The sequence below is a fragment of the Tachyglossus aculeatus genome, unplaced genomic scaffold, assembly GCF_015852505.1.
Source record: "Tachyglossus aculeatus isolate mTacAcu1 unplaced genomic scaffold, mTacAcu1.pri scaffold_12_arrow_ctg1, whole genome shotgun sequence".
In the NCBI taxonomy this organism is placed as follows: domain Eukaryota; kingdom Metazoa; phylum Chordata; class Mammalia; order Monotremata; family Tachyglossidae; genus Tachyglossus; species Tachyglossus aculeatus.
This window is the reverse complement of record NW_024044858.1, coordinates 757,924-783,672: the sequence shown is the minus strand read 5'-3', so window position 1 is coordinate 783,672 and position 25,749 is coordinate 757,924. Positions and strand designations below refer to the sequence as shown.

The window sequence follows — 25,749 nt, the reverse complement described above, 5'->3', positions numbered from 1 at the left end:
CAGCTATCTGATCTGTAAATTGGGGGTGAAGACTGTGAGCCCCACATGCGATAGGGCCTATAACCAACCCGATCATCTTGTATCTACCCCGGTGCTTAACAAATACCACAATTATTATTAGTAGTAAGGCCTTCCCAGACTGAGCCCCCTCCTTCCTCTCCCCCTCCTCCCCCTCCTCCCCCTCTCCATCCCCCCAGCCTTAGCTCCTTCCCTTCCTCACAGCACCTGTATATATGTTTGTACATATTTATTACTCCATTTATTTTACTTGTACATATCTATTGTATTTATTTTATTTTGTTAATTTGTTTTGTTCTCTGTCTCCCCCTTCTAGACTGTGAGCCCACTGTTGGGTAGGTACAAAACCAAACATACGAACAAAATAAAATAAATAGAATAGATAGGTACAAGTAAAATGAATAAATAGAGTAATAAATATGTACAGACATATAAACATATATACAGGTGCTGTGGGGAACGGAAGGAGGTAAGATGGGGGGATGGAGGGGGAGAGGAAGGAAGGGGCTCAGTCTGGGAAGGCCTCCTGGAGGAGGTGAGCTCTCAGTAGGGCTTTGAAGGGAGGAAGAGAGCTAGCTTGGCGGATGGGCAGAGGGAGGGCATTCCAGGCCCGGGGGATGACATGGGCTGGGGGTCGACGGCGGGACGGGCAAGAATGAGGCACCGTGAGGAGATTAGCGGCAGAGGGGCGGAGGGTGCGGGCTGTGCTGGAGAAGGAGAGAAGGGAAGTGAGGGAGGAGGGGGTGAGGCAATGGACAGCCTTGAAGCCCAGGGTGAGGAGTTTTTGTCTGATGTGTAGGTTGATGGGTAGCCACTGGAGATTTTTGAGGAGGGGAGTAACATGCCCAGAGCATTTCTGGACAAAGACGATCCGGGCAGCAGCGTGAAGTATGGATTGAAGTGGGGAGAGACAGGAGGATGGGAGATCAGAGAGGAGGCTGATGCAGTAATCCAGATGGGATAGGGTGAGAGCTTGAACGAGCAGGGTAGCGGTTTGGATGGAGAGGAAAGGGCGGATCTTGGCAATGTTGCGGAGCTGAGACCGGTAGGTTTCGGTGACGGATTGCGTGTGAGGGGTGAACGAGAGAGCGGAGTTGAGGATGACACCAAGGTTGCAGGCTTGTGAGACGGGAAGGATGGTAATGCCGTCAACAGTGATGGGAAAGACAGGGAGAGGGCAGGGTTGGGGAGGGAAGACAAGGAGTTCAATCTTGGACATATTGAGTTTTAGATGGCGGGCAGACATCCAGATGGAGATGTCTTGAAGGCAGGAGGAGACGCAAGCCTGGAGGGAGGGGGAGTGAGCAGGGGCAGAGATGTAGATTTGGGTGTCATCAGCGTAGAGATGATAGTTGAAGCCGTGGGAGCGAATGAGGTCACCAAGGGAGTGCGTGTAGATGGAGAACAGAAGGGGACCAAGCACTGAACCTTGGGGAACCCCCACAGTAAGGGGATGGGAGGGGGAGGAGGAGCCTGCAAAAGAGACCGAGAATGAACGGCCGGAGAGATACGAGGAGAACCAAGAGAGGACGGAGTCTGTGAAGCCAAGGTTGGATAGCGTGTTGAGGAGAAGGGGGTGGACCACAGTGTCGAAGGCAGCTGAGAGGTCAAGGAGGATTAGGATAGAGTAGGAGCCGCTGGATTTGGCAAGCAGGAGGTCATTGGCAGTTTCCGTGGAACGTAGAGGACGGAAGCCAGATTGGAGGGGGTCGAGGAGAGAGTTGGCATCGAGGAATTCGAGGCAGCGCATGTAGATGACTCGTTCAAGGAGTTTGGAAAGGAATGGTAGGAGGGAGATAGGGCGATAACTAGAAGGTGAGGTGGGGTCAAGAGAGGGGTTTTTTAGGATGGGAGAGACATGGGCATGTTTGAGGGCAGAGGGGAAGGAACCAGTGGAGAGTGAGCGGTTGGAGATGGAAGTTAAGGAGGGGATAAGGGACGGAGCGAGAGATTTCATAAGATGAGAGGGAATGGGGTCAGAAGCACAGGTGGCCGGAGTAGCACTTGAGAGGAGAGAGGAGAGCTCCTCTGCGGATACTGCTGGGAAGGATGGGAGAGTAGTGGAGAGCCGGGGGGTTGGAGAAGGGGGAGGGGAGTGACTTTGGGGAGCTCAGACCTGATGGATTTAATTTTATTAATGAATTAGGAGGCCAGATCGTTGAGGGTGAGGGAAGGAGGAGGGGGAGGAACCGGGGGCCTGAGAAAGGAGTTGAATGTATGGAAGGGCTGACGGGGATGATGGGCATGGGTGTCAATAAGGGAGGAGAAATAGTTTTGCCTGGCAGAGGAGAGGGCAGAGTTAAGGCAGGAAAGGATAAACTTGAAGTGAACGAGGTTGGCAAGGTGTTTAGACTTTCGCTAGCAGAGTTCGGCAGCTCGAGCATAAGAGCGAAGGAGGCGGACAGTGGCAGTGATCCAGGGCTGTGGGTTAGTGGTACGAGAGCGGCGAAGGGAAAGGGGAGCGAGCACTTTGTACAGATTTATCACACTATTTTACTTGTACATATTTACTATTTATTTTGTTAATGATGTAATATAGCTTTAATTCTAATTGTTCTATTTTGACACCTGTCTACGTGTTTTGTTTTGTCGTCTGTCTCCCCCTTCTAAACTGTGAGCCCGTTGTTGGGTAGGGACCGTCTCTAGATGTTGCCGACTCGAACTTCCCAAGCGCTTAGTGCAGTGCTGTGCACACAGAAAGCGCTCAGTAGATACGATTGAACGACTAAGTGAATCCTGAATGCCCTCCTTTCACCCCAACTCCCACAACGCGCGTTCCTGTTAGGCTGCCTCCCCTTTTCCCGGTCTGGGCAGCCGGAACTTTGGCTTCATCCCTATAAAAAGGCGGGCTCCGCGGGATACCTCGCCGCTCCTCTCTCTGCCTTGGCACTTACTTACCCCCCAGCCCTTGCCCCCTGGTAGCCCCCACTGCTGCTGCTGTGGCTCGCAGCCCCGAGCTACCTCCAGGGCTCACCTGGACCCAAGGGACACAGTAGAGAGGGGTGAGCAACTGGATTTGAGGGGGAGACGCCCGGGGGGGAAGATTCATCTGCCGACAGCCATCTGGGAAAAAAGATAAACCTGGAAAGGGAGTTCCACCCAGCCCTGAGGACCTACCCAGCCACGGGGGCAGGTCTGACCCCCAAGATCCTCAGTTAGGGTGCCCCGCCGCTAGCCACGGGGACGCCTCATTCATTCAACCGTATTCATCGAGCGCTTACTGTGTGCAGAGCACTGTACCAAGCGCTTGGGAAGTACAAGTTGGCAACATACAGAGACGGTCCCTACCCAACAGTGGGCTCACAGTCTAGAAGGGGAATAGTTGCCCTCCAACTATGAAGATGATAATAATAATAATGTCGGTATTTGTTAAGCGCTTACAATATGCCGAGCACTGTTCCAAGCGCCGGGGGGGAATACGAGGTCATCAGGTCGTCCCACATGGGGTTCATAGTCTTCATCCCCTTTTTACAGATGAGGTAACCGAGGCACGGAGAAGTGAAGTGACTTGCCCGAAGTTACACAGCTGACAAGTGACGGAGCCGGGATTAGACCCCCGTGACCTCCGACTCCCAAGCCCAGGCTCTTTCCACTGAGCCACGCTGCTTCTGGCGCTCAAAGGTGAAGATGGTTCATCGCACTCAAAGGAGATGGGAGAGCATCCCCCTGCAGGGAACTCTCCTGGAGGTCGGTGGGCCCCCTCCCAGCCCTGGTGGTCCTTGCTTCTGGGGTCCCTAAAGGAGGCTCCCAACACCTGCTCCCTCAGCCCCATCACAGCTGGGCCGCCAAGGGTGTCCAATCTATAGCCCTGCCCCCCCCCCCCACCTCCACGCCCACTCCCAATGCCTCCAGAGCGGGTAGATCGGGTCAGAACAAGCTAGATCCCGTCTCCTTTGGGGGAAAAATGGTGCAATCCCCCCGTCCTGCTAGTTCTAATCAAGTAACGACCACAGAAGGGATGGGGGAGAAGTTTAGTGGGTACAGCACAGGCCTGGGACTCAGAAGGTCATGGGTTCTAATCCTTGTTCTGCCCCTTGTCTACTGTGTGACCTTGGGCGAATCACTTCACTGGGCCCCAGTTACCTCATCTGGAAGATGGAGACTCTGAGCCTCGCGTGGGACGGGGGCTGGGTCCAACCCGATTTGGATGTCTCCGCCCCAGCGCTCAGTACGGTGCCTGGCACATAGTAAGCGCTTAACGAATAGCGGAAAGAGCCCGGGTTTGGGAGTCAGAGGTCACGGGTTCAAATCCCGGCTCCGCCACTTGTCAGCTGTGAGACTTTGGGCAAGTCACTTCACTTCTCTGGGCCTCAGTTCCTTCATCTGTAAAATGGGGATGAAGACTGTGAGCCCCCCCCATGGGACAACCTGATTACCTTGTATCCCCCCCCCAGCGCTTAGAACAGTGCTTGGCACATAGTAAGCGCTTAACAAATAGTGGAAAGAGCCCGGGCTTGGGAAGCAGAGGTCATGGGTTCTAATCCCTGCTCCGGCACTTTTCAGTTGGGTGACTTTGGGCAAGTCACTTCACTTCTCTGGGCCTCAGCTGCTTCATCTGTAAAATGGGGATGAAGACTGTGAGCCCCCCGTGGGGCAACCTGATTACCTTGTATCCCCCCCAGCGCTTAGAACAGTGCTTGGCACATAGTAAGCGCTTAACAAATAGTGGAAAGAGCCTGGGTTTGGGAGTCAGAGGTCATGGGTTCAAATGCGGACCCCGCCACTTGTCAGCTGTGGGACTTTGGGCAAGTCACTTCACTTCCCTGGGCCTCAGTTCCTTCATCTGTAAAATGGGGATGAAGACTGTGACCCCCCCCCCCCCCCACGTGGGACAACCTGGTTACCTTGTATCTCCCCCAGCACTTAGAACAGTGCTTGGCACATAGTAAGCGCTTTATAGTGGAAAGAGCCCGGGCTTGGGAGTCAGAGGTCATGGGTTCTAATCCCAGCTCCACCACTTGTCAGCTGGGTGACTTTGGGCAAGTCACTTCACTTCTCTGGGCCTCAGTTCCTTCATCTGTAAAATGGGGATGAAGACTGTGAGCCCCCCGTGGGGCAACCTGATTACCTTGTATCCCACCCAGCACTTAGAACAGTGCTTGGCACATAGTAAACGGTTAACAAATACCATTATTCATTCATTCACTCATTCAATCGTATTTATTGAGCACTTACTGTGTGCAGAGCACTTGGGAAGTCCAAGTTGGCGACATCTAGAGACAGTCCCTACCCAACAGCGGGCCCACAGTCTAGAAGGGGGAGACAGACACCAAGACAAAACATATTAATAAAATAAAATAAACTGGGCCAAAGGGTGGGATCCAGCGCTTAGAACAGTGCTTTGCACATAGTAAACGCTTAATAAATGCGATGATTATTATGGTTGCGTCTCTTCCTTCCTCCCGGTCCTGCCCTCCCCCCCTCAGGCGATGACCACAAGGTGGCGCGCTCCCGGCCGAGCCGCCACTGCGCCTGCGCAACAACGGCCACAAGTGGAGGGGCGGGGTCAAAGATGGAGGGGAGAGGGGCGGGGCCAAGGGGAAAGGAGCGGCGTGCGCAATGGGGCGGGGCCAAGAGGGAAAGGGGCGGTGCTCGCGCCGAGGGGGCGGGCCCAATGATGGAGGGGCGTGGCCAGGGAACGAACGGTGTGCGTAATGGGGCGGGGTCAAGAGGGAAAGGGGCGGAGCTCGAGCCGCGGGGGCGGGGCCAAGGGGAAAGGAGCAGTGCGCGATGGGCGTGGCCAAGGCTTGAGGGGCGGGGCCGAGGGGAACGGAACGACGTGTGTGATGGGGCAGGGCCAAAGGTGGAGGGGCGGGGCCAAGACGGAAAGGGGCGGTGCTCTGGGGGCGGGGCCTAGGGGAAAGGAGCGGCGCGCGCAAGGGGGCCAAGGATGGAGGGGCGGGGCCAAGAGGAAAATAATAATAATAATAATGATGGCATTTATCAAGCACTTACTATGCACAAAGCACTGTTCTAAGCTCGGGGGAGGCTACATGGTGATCAGGTTGCCCCACGGGTGCCCCTTCCTTCCTCTCCCCCCTCGTCCCCCTCTCCATCCCCCCCCCCATCTTACCTCCTTCCCTTCCCCACAACACCTGTATATATGTATGTACATATTTACTTATTTATTTTGCTTGTACCTATCTATTCTATTTATTTTACTTTGTTAGTATGTTTGGTTTTGTTCTCTGTCTCCCCCTTCTAGACTGTGAGCCCACTGTTGGGTAGGGACTGTCTCTATATGTTGCCAACTTGGACTTCCCAAGCGCTTAGTCCAGTGCTCTGCACACAGTAAGCGCTCAATAAATACGATTGATTGATTGATCCTCATTTTCCAGATGAGGGAACTGAGGCCCAGAGAAGTTGTTTCTTGCCCAAAGTCACACAGCTGACAATCGGTGGAGTCATTCATTCATTCATTCATTCAATCGTATTTATTGAGCGCTTACTGTGTGCCGAGTACCGTACTAAGCGCTTGGGAAGTCCAAGTTGGCAACATCTAAAGACAGTCCCTACCCAACAGCGGGTTCACAGTCTAGAAGGGGGAGACAGACAACAAAACCAAACATATTAACAAAATAAAATAAATAGAATAAATATGTACAAGTAAAATAAATAAATAGAGTAATAAAGAGTCGGGATTAGAACCCATGACCTCGGACTCCAAAGCCCGGGCTCTTTCCACTGAGCCACGCAGCTTCTCCAAAGGAGCGGAGCTCGCGCCATGGGGAGGGGCCAAGGGAGAAGGAGGCGGTGCGTGAGGTGGGGCGGGGCCGAGGTTTGAGGGGCGGGGCCAAGGGGAAAGGAGGGGCGCGCGCGGCGGGGCGGGGCCAATGGGAAAGAGCGGCGCGCGCGATGGGGCGGGGCCAGGGATGAAGGGGCGGGGCCAAGGGGGAAAGGAGCGGTGCGCGTGATGGAACGGGGCCAAGGATGGAGGGGTGGGGCCAAGGGGAATAATAATAATAATAAGGATGGCGTTTATTAAGCGCTTACTATGTGCCAAGCACCGTTCTAAGCGCTGAGGAGGTTACAAGGTGATCAGGTGGTCCCACGGGGGCTCACAGTCCTCATCCCCATTTTACAGGTGAGGGAACTGAGACACAGAGAAGGAGCGGTGCGCGTGAAGGGGCGGGGCCAAGGATGAAGGGGCGGGGCCAATGGGAAAGGAGAGGCGAGCGCGATGGGGCGGGGCCAAAGGTGGAGGGGCGGGGCCAAGGGGAATAGTAATAACTATAATGACGGCGTTTATTAAGCGCTTACTATGTGCAAAGCACTGTTCTAAGCGCTGGGGAGGTTACAAGGTGATCAGATGGTCCCACGGGGGGGCTCGGAGTCTTCATCCCCATTTTACTGAGGCACAGAGGAGTGGCAAGCGGGAAAGGGCGGGGCCAAGGGGGGAAAGGAGCAGCGCGCGCAATGGGGCGGGGCTAAGAATGGAGGGGCGGGGCCAAGGGGGTCTGAGCGGCGCGCGCGATGGGGCGGGGCCAAGGGGGGAAGGAGCTGCGCGCGGTGGGCGGGGCCAATGAGAAAGGAGCGGCGCGCGCCATGGGGCGGGGCCAAGCATGGAGGGGCGGGGCCAAGGGGAAAGGAGCGGCGCGCGCGATTGGGCGGGGACAAAGGTGGAGGGGCGGGGACAAGGGGAATAGTAATAATAATAATAATGATGATGGCATTTATTAAGCACTTATGTGCAAAGCACTGTTATAAGCGCTGGGGAGGTTACATGGTGATCAGGTTGTCCCACGGGGGGCTCACAGTCTTCATCCCCATTTTACAGAGGAGGGAACTGAGGCACAGAGAAGGAGTGGCGCGCGTGAAGGGGCAGGGCCAAGGGGGGAAAGGAGCGGCGCGCGCGATGGGGCGGGGCCAAGGATGAAGGGGCGGGGCCAAGGGGGAAACGAACGGCGCGCTTGGCAGGGTGGGGCCAATGGAAGGGGAAGGCGCGCGATGGGCGGGGCCAATGATGAAGGGGCGAGGCCAAGGGGGGGAGTGAGGCGGGGCCAATGGGAAAGGAGTGGCGAGCGCGATGGGGCGGGGCCAAGGATGAAGGGGTGGGGCCAAGTGGAGAAGGAGGGGTGCCATGGGGCGGGGCCAATGGACAGGAGCAGCGCATGCGAGGGGCGGGGCCGAGGATGAAGGGGCGGGGCCAAGGTGGGGAAGGAGCGGCGCGCGTGATGGGGCGGGGCCGATGGAAAGGAGAGGCTTGTGATGTGGGGCGGGGCCAAGGATGACGGGGCGGGGCCAAGGGGGGAGGAGCGGTTCGCGTAAAGGGGCGGGGCCAAAGGTGGAGGGGCGCAGCCAAGGGGAATAGTAATACTACTAATAATAATGATGATGGCATTTATTAAGCGCTTACTATGTGCAAAGCACTGTTCTAAGCGCTGGGGAGGTTACAAGGTGATCAGATGGTCCCACTGGCGGGCTCGGAGTCTTCATCCCCATTTTACAGAGGAGGGAACTGAGGCACAGAGAAGGAGCGGCGAGCGTGAAGGGGCGGGGCCAAGGGGGGAAAGGAGCGGCGCGCGCGATGGGGCGGGGCCAATGGTGGAGGGGCGGGGCCAATGGAAAGAAGAGGCGCGCGATGGGGCGGGGTCAAAGGTGGAGGGGCGGGGCCAAGGGGAATAATAATAATAATAATGATGGCCTTTATTAAGCGCTTACTATGTGCAAAGCACCGTTCTAAGCGCTGGGGAGGTTACAAGGTGATCAGATGGTCCCACTGGGGACTCAGAGTCTTAATCCCCATTTTACAGAGGAGGGAACTGAGGCACAAAGAAGGAGCGGCGTGCGTGAAGGGGCGGGGCCAAGGGGAAAGAAGCGGCACACGCGATGGGGCGGGGCCAATGGAAAGGAGAGGCGCGCATGGGGCAAGGGCCAATGGGAAAGGAGCGGCGTGCGTGAAGGGGCGGGGCCAATGGGAAAGGAGCGGCGCAGGCAATGGGGAGGGGCCAAGGGTGAAGGGGCGGGGCCAATGGAAAGGAGGAGGCGCGCGATGGGGCGGGGCCTAAGGTGGAGGGGCGGGACCAAGGGGAATACTACTACTACTACTAATAATGATGATGGCATTTATTAAGCGCTTACTATGTGCAAAGCACCGTTCTAAGTGCTGGGAAGGTTACAAGGTGATCAGATGGCCCCATGGGAGGCTTACAGTCTTAATCCCCATTTTACAAATGAGGGAACTGAGGCGCAGAGAAGGAGCGGCGTGCGCAGTGGGGCGGGGCCAAGGGGAAAGGAGAGGCGCGCGATGGGGCGGGGCCAAGGATGAAGGGGGCGGGGCCAAGGGGAAAGGATGGCGCGAGCGACGGGGTGGGGCCAAAGGTGAAGGGGCGGGGCCAAGGAGAATACTGATAATAATAATAATGATAATGATGGCATTTATTAAGCTCTTACTATGTGCAAACCACTGTTCTAAGCGCTGGGGAGGTTACAAGGTGATCGGGTGGTCCCACGGCGTCTCACAGTCTTCATCCCCATTTTACAGAGGAGGGAACTGAGGCACAGAGAAGGAGCGGCACGCGTGAAGGGGCGAGGCCAAGGGGCGAAAGAAGCAGCGCGCGCGATGGGGCGGGGCCAAGGGGGAGGGGCGGGGCCAAGGGAGGAAGGAGGGGCGCGCGATGGGGCGGGGCCAATGGAAAAGGAGCGGCGCACGCGATGGGGTGGGGCCAATGGGAAGCAGCTTCGTGCCCGATGGGACGGGGCCAAGGATGCAGGGGCGGGGCCAAGAGGAAGGAGCGGTCGCGTGAAGGGGCGGGGCCAAGGGGAAAGGAGCGGCGCGCGCGATGGGGCGGGGCCAAAGGTGGAGGGGCGGGGCCAAGGGGAATAATAATAATAATAATAATGATGGCATTTATTAAGCGCTTACTATGTGCAAAGCACTGTTCTAAGCGCTGGGAAGGTTACAAGGTGATCAGGTGGTCCCACGGGGCGGCTCGGAGTCTTCATCCCCATTTTACAGAGGAAGGAACTGAGGCACAGAGGAGTGGTGCGCGTGAAGGGGCGGGGCCAAGGGGGAAAGGAGCGGTGCGCGATGGGGCGGGGCCAAGGATTAAGGGGCGGGGCCAAGGGGAAAGGAGCGGAGCCCGTGAAGGGGCGGGGTCAAGGGGAAAGGAGTGACGCAGGTGATGGGGCGGGGCCAATGGGAAAGAAGAGACTCACGATGGGGCGGGGCCAAGGAGGAAGGGGCGGGGCCAAGGGGAATACTACTAATAATAATCATAATAATAATGATGGCATTTATTAAGGGCTTACTATGTGTAAAGCACTGTTCTAAGCGCTGGGGAGGTTACAAGGTGATCAGGTGGTCCCACGAGGAGCTTACAGTCTTAAACCCCATTTTACAGATGAGGGAACTGAGGCACAGAGAAGGAGAGGCTTGGGTGAAGGGGCGGGGCCAAGGGGAAAGGAGCGGCGCGCGTGATGGGGCGGGGCCAAGGATGAAAGGGCGGGGCCAAGGGGGGAGGAGCGGCGCGCGCGATGGGGCGGGGGCCAATAAGGAAGGGGCGGGGCCAAGGGGGAAAGGATTGGCACGCACGGTGGGGCGGGGCCAATGGGAAAGGAGCGGCGCGCGCGACGGGGCGGGGCAAGGACGAAGGGGTGGGGCCAATGGGAAAGGAGCGGAGCACGCGTGGGGCGGGGCCAAAGGTGGAGGGATGGGGCCAAGGGGAATACAAATAATCATAATAATAATAATGGCATTTATAACCGCTTACTATGTGCACAGCACTGTTCTAAGCGCTGGAGAGATTACAAGGTGATCAGGTGGTCCCACGGGGAGCTCACAGTCTTAAACCCCATTTTACAGATGAGGGAACTGAGGCACAGGGAAGGAGAGGTGCGCGCGATGGGGCGGGGCCAAGGATGAAGGGGCGGGGCCAAGGGAGAAAGGAGCGGCGCGCGATGGGGCGGGGCCAAAGGTGGAGGGGCGGGCCAAGGGGAATAGTAATAATCATAATAATGATAATGGCATTTATTAAGCGCTTACTATGTGCAAAGCACTGTTCTAAGCGCTGGGGAGGTTACAAGGTGATCAGGTGGTCCCACGGGGGGCTCACAGTCTTCATCCCCATTTTACAGAGGAGGGAACTGAGGAACAGAGAAGTAACGGCGCCCGTGAAGGGGCGGGGCCAAGGATGGAGGGGCGGGGCAAAGGGGGGAAGGAGGGGCGCGGTGGGGTGGGGCCAATGGAAAGGAGAGGGGAGCGCGATGGGGCGGGGCCAAAGGTGGAGGGGCGGGGCCAAGTGGAATAGTAATAATAATAATGGCATTTATTAAGCCCTTACTATGTGCAAAGCACTGTTCTAAGCGCTGGGGAGGTTGCAAGGTGATCAGGTGGTCCCACGGGGGGGGCTCACAGTCTTAATCCCCATTATACAGAGGAGGGAACTGAGGCACAGAGAAGGAGCGGCGCGCGTGAAGGGGCGGGGCCAAGGGGAAAGGAGCGGCGCGCGATGGGGAGGGGCCAAGGATGGAGGGGCGGGGGCCAAGTGGGAAAGGAGCGGCGCGCGCGGTGGGGCGGGGCCAAGGATGAAGGTGTGGGGCCAATGGGAAAGAGGCGTGCGATAGGGTGGGGCCAAAGGTGGAGGGGCGGGGCCAAGGGGAATAGTAATAATAATAATAATGATGATGGCATTTATTAAGCGCTTACTATGTGCAAAGCACTGTTCTAAGCGCTGGGGAGGTTGCAAGGTGATCAGGTGGTCCCACGGGGCTGCTCACCGTCTTCATCCCCATTTTACAGATGAGGGAACAGAGGCACACAGAAGGAGCGGCGCGCGTGAAGGGGCGGGGCAAAGGGGGGGAAGAAGCGGCGCGTGCGATGGGGCGGGGCTAAGGATGGAGGGGCGGGGCCAAGGGGGGGAGGAGCGGCGCGCGCGGTGGGGCGGGGCCAATGGGAAAGGAGCGGAGTGCGCAATGGGGCGGGGCCAAAGGTGGAGGGGCGGGGCAATGGGGAATAGTAATAATAATAATGGCATTTATTAAGCGCTTACTATGTGCCAAGCACTGTTCTAAGCGCTGGGGAGGTTACAAGGTGATCAGGTGGTCCTACGGGAGGCTAACAGTCTTCATCCCCATTTTACAGAGGAGGGAACTGAGGCACAGAGAAGGAGAGGCACGCGTGAAGGGACGGGGCCAAGGGGGAAAGCAGTGGCGCGCGCGATGGGGCGGGGCCAAGGATGAAGGGGCGGGGCCAATGGACAGGAGAGGCGCGCGCGATGGGGCGGGGGCCAATGGAAAGTAGCAGTGCGTGCGATGGGGCGGGGCCAAGGATGAAGGGGCGGGGCCAAGGGGAATAGTAGTAATAATAATAATAATGATGACATTTATTAAGCGCTTACTATGTGCAAAGCACTGTTCTAAGCGCTGGGGAGGTTACAAGGTGATCAGGTAGTCCCACGGAGGGCTCACAGTCTTCATCCCCATTTTACAGAGGAGGGAACTGAGCCACAGAGAAGGAGCGGCGCGCGTGAAGGGGCGGGGCCAAGGGGGGAAAGGAGCGGCGCGCGCGATGGGGTGGGGCCAAGGATGGAAGGGCGGGGCCAAGGGGGGAAAGGAGGGGCGCGTGCGGTGGGGCGGGGCCAAGGGGAATAATAATAATAATAATGATGATGGCATTTATTAAGCACTTACTATGTGCAAAGCACCGTTCTAAGCGCTGGGGCGCTGGGGAGGTTACAAGGTGATCAAATATTCCCACGGGGGGCTCACAGTCTTCATCCCCATTTTACAGAGGAGGGGACTGAGGCACAGAGATGGAGCGGTGTGCGTGAAGGGGCGGGGCCAAGGGGAAAGGAGGGGCGCGCACGATGGGCGGGGCCAATGATGAAGGGGCGGGGCCAAGGGGAATAGTAATAATAATAATGATGATGGCATTTATTAAGCGCTTACTATGTGCAAAGCACTGTTCTAAGCGCTGGGGAGGTTACAAGGTGATCAGGTGGTCCCACGGGAGTGCTCACAGTCTTCATCCCCATTTTACAGAGGAGGGAACTGAGGCACAGAGAAGGAGTGGCGCTCGTGAAGGGGCGGGACCAAGGATGGAGGGGCGGGGCCAAGGGGAAAGGAGCAGCGCGCGCGATGGGGCGGGGCCAAAGGTGGAGGGGGCGGGGCCAAGGGGAATAGTAATACTACTACTACTACTAATAATAATAATAATAATGACATTTATTAAGCGCTTACTATGTGCAAAGCACCGTTCTAAGCGCTGGGGAGGTTACAAGGTGATCAGGTAGTCCCACGGGGGGATCACAGCCTTAATCCCCATTTTACAGGTGAGGGAATTGAGGCACAGAGAAGGAGCGGTGCGCTATGGGGCGGGGCCAAGGATGAAGGGGCGGGGCCAAGGGGGAAAAGGAGGGGCGCGCGCGGCGGGGCGGGGCCAAGGGGAAAGGAGGGGTGCGCGCGACGGGGCGGGGCCAAGAACGAAAGGGCGGGGCCAATGGGAAGGGAGCAGCACGCGCGATGGGGCGGGGCCAGGGATGAAGGGGCTGGGCCAAGGGGAAAAGAAGTGGCTCGCGCGACGGGGCGGGGGCCAATGGGAAAGGAGAGACGCGCGCGATGGGGCGGGGCCAAAGGTGGAGGGGCGGGGCCAAGGGGAATAGTAATAATAATAATGGCATTTATTAAGCGCTTACTATGTGCCAAGCACCGTTCTAAGCGCTGGGGAGGTTACAAGGTGATCAGGTGGTCCCATGGGGGGGCTCACAGTCTTCATCCCCATTTTACAGAGGAGGGAACTGAGGCACAGAGAAGGAGCGGCTCGCGTGAAGGGGCGTAGCCAGGGGGGAGGAGAGGCGAGCGCGATGGGGCGGGGCCAAGGATGAAGGGGCGGGGCCAATGGAAAGGAGAGACACGGGCGATGGGGCGGGGCCAAGGATGAAGGGGCGGGGCCAAGGGGAAGGGAGCGGCGCGCGCGATGGGGCGGGGCCAAGGATGAAGGGACGGGCCAATGGGAAAGGAGCGGCGTGCGCGATGGGGCGGAGCCAAAGGTGGAGGGGCGGGGCCAAGGGGAATAGTAATAATAATAATGATAATGATGAAATTTATTAAGTGCTTGCTGTGTGCCAAGCACCGTTCTAAGCGCTGGGAAGGTTACAAGGTGATCAGGTGGTCCCACGGGGGGCTCACAGTCTTAATCCCCATTTTACAGATGAGGGAACTGAGCCACAGAGAAGGAGCGGCGCGCGTGAAGGGACGGGGCCAAGGGGGGGAAGGAGCGGCGTGCGCGGTGGGGCGGGGCCAATGGGAAAGGAGCGGCGCGCGATGGGGCGGGGCCAAAGGTGGAGGGGCGTGGCCAAGGGGAATAGTAATAATGATAATGGCATTTATTAAGCGCTTATTATGTGCAAAACACTGTTCTAAGCGCTGGGGAGGTTACAAGGTGATCAGGTGGTCCCACGGGGGGCTCACAGTCTTCATCCCCATTTTACAGAGGAGGGAACTGAGGCACAGAGAAGGAGAGGGGCGCGCGATGGGGCGGGGCCAAGGGTGAAGGGGCGGGGCCAATAGAAAAGGAGCGGCACGCGATGGGGCGGGGCCAAAGGTGGAGGGGCGGGGCCAAGGGGAATAGTAATACCCATACTACTACTACTAATAATGACATTTATTAAGCGCTTACTATGTGCAAAGCCCTGTTCTAAGCGCTGGGGAGGTTACAAGGTGATCAGGTGGTCCCACGGGGGGCTCACAGTCTTAATCCCCATTTTAGAGATGAGGGAACTGAGCACAGAGAAGGAGCGGCGCGCGTGAAGAGGCAAAGCCAAGGGGGAAAAGGAGCGGCGCCCGCGATGGGGCGGGGCCAATGGGAAAGGAGAAGCTTGCGATGGGGCGGGGCCAAGGATGAGGGGGCGGGGCCAAAGGGAAAGGAGCGGAGCGCGATGGGGCGGGGCCAAGGATGAGGGGCGGGGCCAAGGGAACAGAGCGGCGCACGGTGGGGCGGGGCCAATGATGAAGGGGCGGGGCCAAGGGAGAAATGAGCGGCGCGCGATGGGGCGGGGCCAATGGTGGAGGGGCGGGGCCAAGGGGAATACTATTAGTCATGATAATAATGATGGCATTTGTAAGCGCTTACTATGTGCACAGCACTGTTCTAAGCGCTGGGGAGGTTACAAGGTGATCTGGTGGTCCCACGGGGGATTCACAGTCTTAATCCCCATTTTACAGAGGAGGGAACTGAGGCACAGAGAAGGAGCGGCGCGAGTGAAGGGGCGGGGCCAAGGGGGGGAAGGAGCGGCGCGCAGTGGGGCGGGGCCAAAGGTGGAGGGGCGGGCCAAGGGGAATAGTAACAATAATAATAATGATAATGGCATTTATTAAGCGTTTACTATGTGCAAAGCACTGTTCTAAGCGCTGTGAGGTTACAAGGTGATCAGGTGGTCCCACGGGGGGCTCACAGTCTTAAACCCCATTTTAGAGATGACGGAACTGAGGCACAGAGAAGGAGCGGCGCGCGCGATGGGGCGGGGCCAAGGATGGAGGGGCGGGCCAAGGGGAATAGTAATAATAATAATAATGATAATGGCATTTACTAAGCGCTTGCTACGTGCAAAGCACTGTTCTAAGCGCCGGGGAGGTTACAAGGTGATCAGGTGGTCCCACGGGGGGCTCACAGTCTTAATCCCCATTTTAGAGATGAGGGAACTGAGGCACAGAGAAGGAGCGGCTTGCGTGAAGGGGCGGGGCCAAGGATGGAGGGGCGGGGCAAAGGGGGAAGGAGGGGCGCGGTGGGGTGGGGCCAATGGAAAGGAGGGGGGCGCGCGATGGGGCGGGGCCAAGGATGAAGAGGCGGGGCCTATGGGAAAGGAGCGGCGCGTGTGGTGGGGCGGGGCCAATGGTGGAGGGGCGGGGCCAAGGGGAATGATAATAATAATGATGATGGCATTTATTAAGCACTTACTATGTGCAAAGCACTGTTCTAAGCGCTGGGGAGGTTACAAGGTGATCAGATGGTCCCACGGGGGGCTCACAGTCTTAATTTCCATTATACAGAGGAGGGAACTGAGGCACAGAGAAGGAGCGGCGCGCGATGGGGCGGGACCAAGGATGAAGGGGCGGGGCCAAGGGGAAAAGGAGGGGCGCGCGCGGTGGGGTGGGAACAAGGATGAAGGGGCGGGGCCAAGGGGAAAGAGAGGCGTGAGATAGGGCGGGGCCAAAGGTGGAGGGGCGGGGCCAAGGGGAATAGTAATAATAATAATAACAATGATGATGGCATTTATTAAGCGCTTACTATGTGCAAAGCACTGTTCTAAGCGCTAGGGAGGTTGCAAGGTGATCAGGTGGTCCCACGTGGGTGCTCACACTCTTAATCCCCATTTTACAGATGAGGGAACTGAGGCACAGAGGGGCAGAGCGCGTGAAGGGGCGGGGCCAAGGGGAAAGGAGCGGCGCGCGATGGGGCGGGGCCAAGGATGGAGGGGCGGGGCCAAAGGGGAAAGGAGGGGCGCGCGCGGTGGGGCGGGGCCAATGGGAAAGGAGCGGCGTGCGTGACCGGGCGGGGCCAAGGACGAAGGGGCGGGGCCAAGGGGGGGAGGAGCGGCGCGCGCGACGGGGCGGGGCCAAAGGTGGAGGGGCGGGGGCCAAGGGGAATAGTAATAATAATAATAATAATGGCATTTATTAAGCGCTTACTATGTGCAAAGCCCTGTTCTAAGCGCTGGGGAGGTTACAAGGTGATCAGGTTGTCCCACGGGGGGCTCACAGTCTTAATCCCCATTTTACAGAGGAGGGGACTGAGGCACAGAGAAGGAGCGGCTCGCATGAAGGGGCGGGGCCAAGGGGAAAGGAGCGGCGCGCGCGATGGGGCGGGGCCAAGGATGGAGGGGCGGGGCCAAGGGGAAATCGGCACGCGCGATGGGGCGGGGCCAAAGGTGGAGGGGCGGGGCCAAGGGGAATAGTAATAATTATAATAATAATGATGGCATTTATAAGCGCTTACTATGGGCAAAGCCCTGTTCTAAGCGCTGGGGAGGTTACAAGGTGATCAGATGGTCTCACGGCGAGCTCACAGTCTTAAACCCCATTTTACAGAGGAGGGAACTGAGGCAAAGGGAAGGAGCGGGGCGCGTGAAGGGGTGGGGCCAAGGGGGGAAAGGAGCGGCGCGCGCGATGGGGCGGGGCCAAGGATGGAGGGGCGGGGCCAAGGGGGGAAAGGCGGGGCGCGAGCGGCGGGGCGGGGCCAAGGGGAAAGGAGCAGGGTGCGAGATGGGGTGGGGCCAAGGATGAAGGGGCGGGGCCCAGGGGAATAGTAATAATAATAATAATGGCATTTATTAAGCGCTTACTATGTGCCAAGCACTGTTCTAAGCGCTGGGGAAGTTACAAGGTGATCAGGTGGTCCCACGGGGAGCTCACAGTCTTCATCCCCATTTTAGAGGAGGGAACTGAGGCACAGATAAAGAGAGGGGTGCGAGATGGGGCGGGGCCAAGGATGAAGGGGCGGGGCCCAGGGGAATAGTAATAATAATAATAATAATAATGGCATTTATTACGTGCTTACTATATGCCAAGCACTGTTCTAAGCGCTGGGGAGGTTACAAGGTGATCAGGTGGTCCCACGGGGGGCTCACAGTCTTCATCCCCATTTTACAGAGGAGGGAACTGAGGCACAGAGAAAGAGAGGGGTGCGAGATGGGGCGGGGCCAAGGATGAAGGGGCGGGGGCCAATGGGAAAGGAGAGGCGCGCGATAGGGCGGGGCCAAAGGTGGAGGGGCGGGGCCAAGGGGCAAAGTAATAATAATAATAATAATAATAATGATGATGGCATTTATTAAGCGCTTACTATGTGCAAAGCACTGTTTTAAGCGCTGGGGAGGTTGCAAGGTGATCAGGTGGTCCCACGGGGGGGCTCACAGTCTTAATCCCCATTTTACAGATGAGGGAACTGAGGCACAGAGGAGCGGTGTGCGTTAAGGGGCGGGGCCAAGGGGAAAGGAGAGCGCGATGGGGCGGGGCCAAGGATGAAAGGGCGGGGCCAAGGGGAAAAGAACGGCGCTCGCGGTGGGGTGGGGCCAATGGAAAGGAGAGGCGCGCGCGATGGGGCACGGCGAAGGATGAAGGGGCGGGGCCAAGGGGGGGAGGCATGGCGGGGCCAATGGGAAAGGAGCGGAGTGCGCGATGGGGCGGGGCCAAGAATGAAGGGGCGGGGCCTTGCGGCGAAAGGAGGGGTGGGTGGGGCGGGTCCCACGGGAAAGGAGCGGCGTAAGCGATGGGGCGGGGCCAAGGATGAAGGGGCGGGGCCAAGGGGGGAGGGAGGGGTGTGCGCGATGGGGCGGGGCCAAGGGGAAAGGAGCGGCGCGCGCGATGGGGCGAGGCCAAGGATGAAGGGGCGGGGCCAAAGGTGGAGGGGCGGGGCCAAGGGGGGGACAGGAGGGGCGCGCGCGATTGGGCCGGGCCAAGGGGAAAGGAGCGGCTCGTGCGATGGGGCGGGGCCATGGATGAAGGGGCGGGGCCAAGGGGAATAGTAATAATAATAATAATGGCATTTATTAAGCGCTTACTATGTACAAAGCACTGTTCTAAGCGCTGGGGAGGTTACAAGGTGATCAGGTGGTCCCACGGGGGGCTCACAGTCTTCATCCCCATTTTACAGATGAGGGAATTGAGGCACAGAGAAGGAGCGGCTCGAGTGAAGGGGCGGGGCCAAAGGGAAAGGAGCGGCGTGCGCGATGGGGCGGGGCCAAGGATGAAGGGGCGGGGCCAAGAGGAATAGTGATAATAATAATAATGGCATTTATTAAGCGCTTACTATGTGCAAAGCGCTGTTCTAAGGGCTGGGGAGATTACAAGGTGATCAGGTGGTCCCACGGGGGGCTAACAGTCTTAATCCCCATTTTACAGATGAGGGAATTGAGGCACAGAGAAGGAGCGGCGCGAGTGAAGGGGCGGGGCCAAGAGGGGAAAGGAGCGGCGCGAGCGATGGGGCGGGGCCAAGGATGGTGGGGCGGGGCCAAGGGGAAAGGAGAGGCAAGCGATAGGGCGGGGCCAAAGGTGGAGGGGCGGGGCCAAGGGGAATAGTAATAATAATAATAATAATGATGATGGCATTTATTAAGTGCTTACTATGTCCAAAGCACTGTTCTAAGAGCTGGGGAGGTTGCAAGGTGATCAGGTGGTCCCACAGGGGTGCTCACAGTCTTAATCCCCATTTTACAGATGAGGGAACTGAGGCACAGAGGAGCGGCGCGCATGAAGGGGCGGGGCCAAGGGGAAAGGAGCGGCGCGCGATGGGGCGGGGCCAAGGATGGAGGGGCGGGGCCAAGGGGGGGAGAGAGGCGCTCGCGATGGGGCGGGGCCAATGGGAAAGGAGCGGCGCGCGCGACGGGGCGGGGCCAAGGACGAAGGGGCGGGGCCAAGGGGGGAAGGAGCGGCGCGCGCGACGGGGCGGGGCCAAAGTTGGAGGGGCGGGGCCAAGGGGAATACTAATAATAATAATCATAATAATGATGATGGCATTTATTAAGCGCTTACTATGTGCAAAGCACTGTTCTAGGCGCTGGGGAGGTTACAAGGTGATCAGATGGTCCCACGAGGAGCTCACAGTCTTAAACCCCATTTTACAGATGAGGGAACTGAGGCACAGAGAAGGAGAGGCTCGGGTGAAGGGGCGGGGCCAAGGGGAAAGGAGTGCGCGCGTGATGGGGCGGGGCCAAGGATGAAAGGGCGGGGCCAAGGGAGGATGAGCAGCGCGCGCGATGGGGCGGGGCCAATAATGAAGGGGCGGGGCCAAGGGGGAAAGGATTGGCACACGTGGTGGGGCGGGGCCAATGGGAAAGGAGAGGCGCGCGCGATGGGGCGGGGCCACGGACGAAGGGGTGGGGCCAATGGGAAAGGAGCGGCACGCGCGACGGGACGGGGCCAAAGGTGGAGGGATGGGGCCAAGGGGAATAGTAATAATCATAATAATAATAATGGCATTTATAACTGCTTACTATGTGCACAGCACTGTTCTAAGCGCTGGAGAGATTACAAGGTGATCAGGTGGTCCCACGGGGAGCTCACAGTCTTAAACCCCATTTTACAGATGAGGGAACTGAGGCACAGGGAAGGAGAGGCGCGCGCGATGGGGCGGGGCCAAGGATGAAGGGGCGGGGCCAAGGGGAAAAGGAGCGGCGCGCGATGGGGCGGGGCCAAAGGTGGAGGGGCGGGCCAAGGGGAATAGTAATAATAATAATAATGATAATAGCATTTATTAAGCGCTTACTATGTGCAAAGCACTGTTCTAAGCGCTGGGGAGGTTACAAGGTGATCAGGTGGTCCCACGGGGGGCTCACAGTCTTAATCCCCATTTTAGAGATGAGGGAACTGAGCACAGAGAAGGAGCGGCGCGCGTGAAGGGGCGGGGCCAAGGGGGGAGGAGCGGCGCGCGATGGGGCGGGGCCAAGGTTTAAGGGGCGGGGCCAAGGGGGAAAGGAGGGATGCACGTGGCAGGGCGGGGCCAATGGGTAAGGAGCAGGGCGCGAGATGGGGCGGGGCCAAGGGTGAAGGGGCGGGGCCAAGGGGAAAAGAGCGGCGCACGCGATGGGGCGGGGCCAAAGGTGGGGGGCGGGACCAAGGGGAATACTAATAATCATAATAATAATGATGGCATTTATAAGCGCTTACTATGTGCAAAGCACTGTTCTAAGCGCTGGGGAGGTTACAAGGTGATCAGGTGTTCCCAAGGGGTAGCTCACAGTCTTAAACCCCATTTTACAGATGAGGGAACTGAGGCACAGAGAAGGAGAGGCGCGCGCGATGGGGCGGGGCCAAGGGGGGAAAAGAGCGGCGCGCGCGATGGGGCGGGGCCAAGGGGAAAGGAGCGGCGCGCGCGATTGGGCGGGGCCAAAGGTGGAGGGGCGGGGCCAAGGGGAATAGTAATAATAATAATGGCATTTATTAAGCGCTTACTTTGTGCAAAGCACCGTTCTAAGCGCTGGGGAGGTTACAAGGTGATCAGGTGGTCCCACGGGGGGGCTCACAGTCTTCATCCCCATTCTACACAGGAGGGAACTGAGGCACAGAGAAGGAGCGGCGCGCGTGAAGGGGCGGGGCCAAGGGGGAAAGAAGCGAAGCGCGACGGGGCGGGGCCAAGGATCGAGGGGCGGGGCCAAGGGGAATAGTAATAATAATAATAATGATGATGGCATTTATTAAGCGCTTACTATGTGCAAAGCACTGTTCTAAGCGCTGGGGAGGGTGCAAGGTGATCAGGTGGTCCCACGGGGGGGCTCCCAGTCTTAATCTCCATTTTACAGATTAGGGAACTGAGGCACAGAGGAGCGGCGTGCGCGAAGGGGCGGGGCCAAGGGGGGAAAGAACGGCGCGCGCGGCGGGGTGGGGCCAATGGAAAGGAGAGGGGCGCGCGATGGGGGGGCCAAGGATAAAAGGGCAGGGCCAAGGGGGGGAAGGCATGGCAGGGCAAATGGGAAAGGAGAGACGTGCGCGATGGGGCGGGGCCAAGAATGAAGGGGCGGGGCCAAAGGGGGAGGCGGGGCGGGGCCAATGGGAAAGGAGCGGCGCGCGCGGTGGGGCGGGGCCAAGGATGTAGGGGCGGGGCCAAGGGGGGAAAGGAGGGGCGCGTGCGATTGGGCCGGGCCAAGGGGAAAGGAGCGGCGCGTGCGATGGGGCGGGGCTAAGGATGTAGGGGCGGGGCCAAGGATGAAGGGGCGGGGCCAATGGGGAAGGAGGGGCGCGCGCGATAGGGCGGGGCCAAAGGTGGAGGGGCGGGGCCAAGGGGAATAGTAGTAATAATGAAGATGGCATTTATAAAGCGCTTACTATGTGCAAAGCACTGTTCTAAGCGCTGGGGAGGTTACAAGGTGATCAGGTGGTCCCACGGGGGGCTCACAGTCTTAATCCCCATTTTACAGATGAGGGAACTGAGGCACAGAGAAGGAGCGGGGCGCGTGAAGGGGCGGGGCCAAGGATGGAGGGGCGGGGCCAAGGGGAAAGGAGCGGCGCGCGCGATGGGTCGTGGCCAAAGGTGGAGGGGCGTGGCCAAGGGGAATAGTAATACTAATACTACTACTAATAATAATGACATTTATTAAGCGTTTACTATGTGCAAAGCACTGTTCTAAACACTGGGGAGGTTACAAGGTGGTCCCACGGGGGGCTCACAGCCTTAATCCCCATTTTACAGGTGAGGGAATTGAGGCACAGAGAAGGAGCGGCGGTAGTGAAGGGGCGGGGCCAAGGGGGGAAAGGAGCGGCGCGCGCGATGGGGCGGGGCCAAGGGGGAAAGGAGGGGCACGCGCGATGGGGCGGGGCCAAAGGTGGAGGGACGGGGCCAAGGAGAATAGTAATAATAATAATAATAGCATTTTATTAAGCGCTTACTATGTGCAAAGCACTGTTCTAAGCGCTGGGGAGGTTACAAGGTGATCAGGTGGTCCATTTTCATTCCCATTTTACAGATGAGGGAATTGAGGCACAGAGACGGAGTGGTGCGCGTGAAGGGGCGGGGCCCAGAGGGAAAGGAGCGGCGTGCGCGATGGGGCGGGGCCAAGGATGGAAAGGAGGGGGTCAAGGGGAATAGTAATAATAATAATGGCATTTATTAAGCGGTTACTATGTGTAAAGCACTGTTCTAAGCGCTGGGGAGGTTACAAGGTGATCAGATGGTCCCACGGGGGGCTCACAGTCTTAATCCCCATTTTACAGAGGAGGGAACTGAGGCACAGAGAAGGAGCGGCACGCGTGAAGGGGTGGCACGCGTGAAGGGGCGGGGCCAAGGGGAAAGAAGCGGCGCGCGCGATGGGGCGGGGCCAAGGATGGAGGGGCGGGGCCAAGGGGCGCGCGCGATGGGGCGGGGCCTATTGAAAGGAGCGGCAGGTGCGATGGGGCGGGGCCAATAATGAAGGGGCGGGGCCAAGGGGGAAGGGGGGCGTGCGCGGTGGGGCGGGGCCAAGGATGAAGAGGCGGGGCCAATGGTAAAGGAGCGGCTCGCGCGATGGGGCGGGGCCTATTGAAAGGAGCGGCACGTGCGATGGGGCGGGGCCAAAGATGGAGGGGCGGGGCCAAGGGGAAAGGCGAGGCGCGCACAATGGGGCGGGGCCAAGAATAAAGGGGCGGGGCCAAGGGGGAAGGGAGGGGCGCGCGCGATGGGGCGGGGCCTATTGAAAGGAGAGGCACGTGTGATGGGGCGGGGCCAAAGGTGGAGGGGCGGGGCCAAGGGGAAAGGCGACGCTCGCGCAATGGGGCACGGCCAAGGATGAAGGGGCGGTGCCAAGGGGGGAAAGGAGCGGCTCGCGCGATGGGGCGGGGCCAAGGATGGAGGGGAGGGGCCAAGGGGGGGAAGGAGGGGCGCAGGCGGTGGGGCGGGGCCAAGGATGAAGAGGCGGGGCCAAGGGGAAAGGAGCGGCGCGCGCGATGGGGCGGGGCCAAGGATGGAAGGGCGGGGCCAAGGGGAAAGGAGGGGCGCGCGCGATGGGGCGGGGCCAAAGGTGGAGAGGCGGGGCCAAGGGGCATAGTAATAATAATAATGGGATTTATTAAGCGCTTACTATGTGCAAAGCACCATTCTAAGCACTGGGGAGGTTACAAGGTGATCAGATGGTCCCACGGGGGGCTCACAGTCTTAATCCCCATTTTACAGAGGAGGGGACTGAGGCACAGAGACTGAGCCCCTTCCTTCCTCTCCCCCTCGTCCCCCTCTCCATCCCCCCATCTTACCTCCTTCCCTTCCCCACAGCACCTGTATATATGTATATATGTTTGTACATATTTATTACTCTATTTATTTATTTATTTTTTGTACATATCTATCCTATTTATTTTGTTAGTATGTTTGGTTTTTTTTTCTCTGTCTCCCCCTTTTAGACTGTGAGCCCACTGTTGGGTAGGGACTGTCTCTATGTGTTGCCAATTTGTACTTCCCAAGCGTTTAGTACAGTGCTCTGCACATAGTAAGCGCTCAATAAATACGATTGATGATGATGATGATGATGAGAGGCGTGCGTGAAGGGGCGGGGCCAAGGGGAAAGAAGCGGCGCGCGCGATGGGGCGGGGCCAAGGATGGAGGGGCGGGGCCAAAGGGAAAGGAGGGGCGCACGCGATAGGGTGGGGCCAAAGGTGGAGGGGCGGGGCCAAGGGGAATAGTAATAATAATAATAATGATGATGGCATTTATTAAGCGCTTACTATGTGCAAAGCCCTGTTCTAAGCACTGGGGGGGTTACAAGGTGATCAGGTGGTCCCACGGGGGGCTCACAGCCTTAATCCCCATTTTACAGATGAGGGAACTGAGGCACAGAGAAGGAGCGGCGAGCGTGAAGGGGCGGGGCCAAGGGGGGAAGGAGGGGCGCGGTGGGGTGGGGCCAATGGAAAGGAGGGGCACGCGTGATGGGGCGGGGCCAAGGACGAAGGGGAGGGGCCAAGGAGGGGAAAGGAGGGGCGGGGCGGGGATAATGGGAAAGGAGCGGCGTGCGCAGTGGGGCGGGGCAAGGACAAGGGGAGGGGCCAAGAGGGGGAAGGAGGGGCGCGAGCGGCGGGGCGGGGCCAATGGGAACAGAGTGGGGTGCGTGATGGGGCGGGGCCAAGGATGAAGGGGCGGGGCCAAGAGGGGGAGAGGGGCGGGGCCAAGGGGGGAAAAGAGGGGCGGGCGCGATGGGGCGGGGCCAAGGGGAGAGGAGCGGAGCACGCGATGGGGCGGGGCCTAAGGTGGAGGGGCGGGGCCAAGGGGAGTAGTAGTAATAATAATGATAATGATAATGGCATTTATTAAGCGCTTACTATGTGCAAAGCACTGTTCTAAGCGCTGGGGAGGTTACAAGGTGATCAGGTGGTCCCACGGGGGGCTCACAGCCTTAATCCCCATTTTACAGATGAGGGAATTGAGGCACAGAGAAGGAGCGGCGCGAGCGATGGGGCGGGGCCAAGGATGGAGGGGCGGGGCCAAGGGGAAAGGAGCGGCGCGTGCGAGGGGGCGGGGCCAAGGATGAAGGGGCGGGGACAATGGGAAAGGAGCGGCGCGCGCGATGGGGCGGGGCCAAAAGTGGAGGGGCGGGGCCAAGGGGAATAGTAGTAATAATAATAATAATGATGACATTTATTAAGCACTTACTATGTGCAAAGCACCGTTCTAAGCGCTGGGGAGGTTACAAGGTGATCAGGTGGTCCCACGGGGGGCTCACAGTCTTAATCCCCATTTTACAGAGGAGGGAATTGAGGCACAGAGAAGGAGCGGTGCGCGTGAAGGGGCGGGGCCAAGGGGGGAAGGAGGGGGGCGCGCGATGGGGCGGGGCCAAGGGTGAAGGGGCGGGGCCAAGGGGGAAAGGCGGGGCGGGGCCAATGGGAAAGGAGCGGAGTGCGTGACGGGGCGGGGCCAAGGATGAAGGGGCGGGGCCAAGGGGAATAGTAATAATAATAATAATAATAATAATGGCATTTATTAAGCGCTTACTATGTGCAAAGCACTGTTCTAAGCGCTGGGGAGGTTACAAGGTGATCAGGTGGTCCCACGGGGGGCTCACAGTCTTAATCCCCATTTTACAGATGAGGGAACTGAGGCACAGAGAAGGAGCAGTGCGCGCGATGGGGCGGGGCCAAGGATGGAGGGGCGGGGCCAAGGGGAAAGGAGCGGCGCGCGCGAGGGGGCGGGGCCAAGGATGGAGGGGCGGGGACAATGGGAAAGGAGCGGCGCGCGCGATGGGGCGGGGCCAAAAGTGGAGGGGCGGGGCCAAGGGGAATAGTAGTAAAAATTATAATAATAATGATGACATTTATTAAGCGCTTACTATGTGCAAAGCACCGTTC

The 25,749-nt window shown here is 58.7% G+C and overlaps 1 long non-coding RNA gene across 1 annotated transcript in view; it reads left to right on the top strand.

The window, feature by feature from the left end:
- The first annotated feature begins 3,564 nt into the window (after positions 1-3,564).
- Positions 3,565-25,749, top strand: part of LOC119922890 — a 28,922-nt gene continuing 6,737 nt past the window's right edge. Inside the window, exon 1 of the long non-coding RNA XR_005448734.1 lies at positions 3,565-3,705. This is a non-coding gene — a long non-coding RNA (uncharacterized LOC119922890). The remainder of the gene's footprint in view (positions 3,706-25,749) is intronic.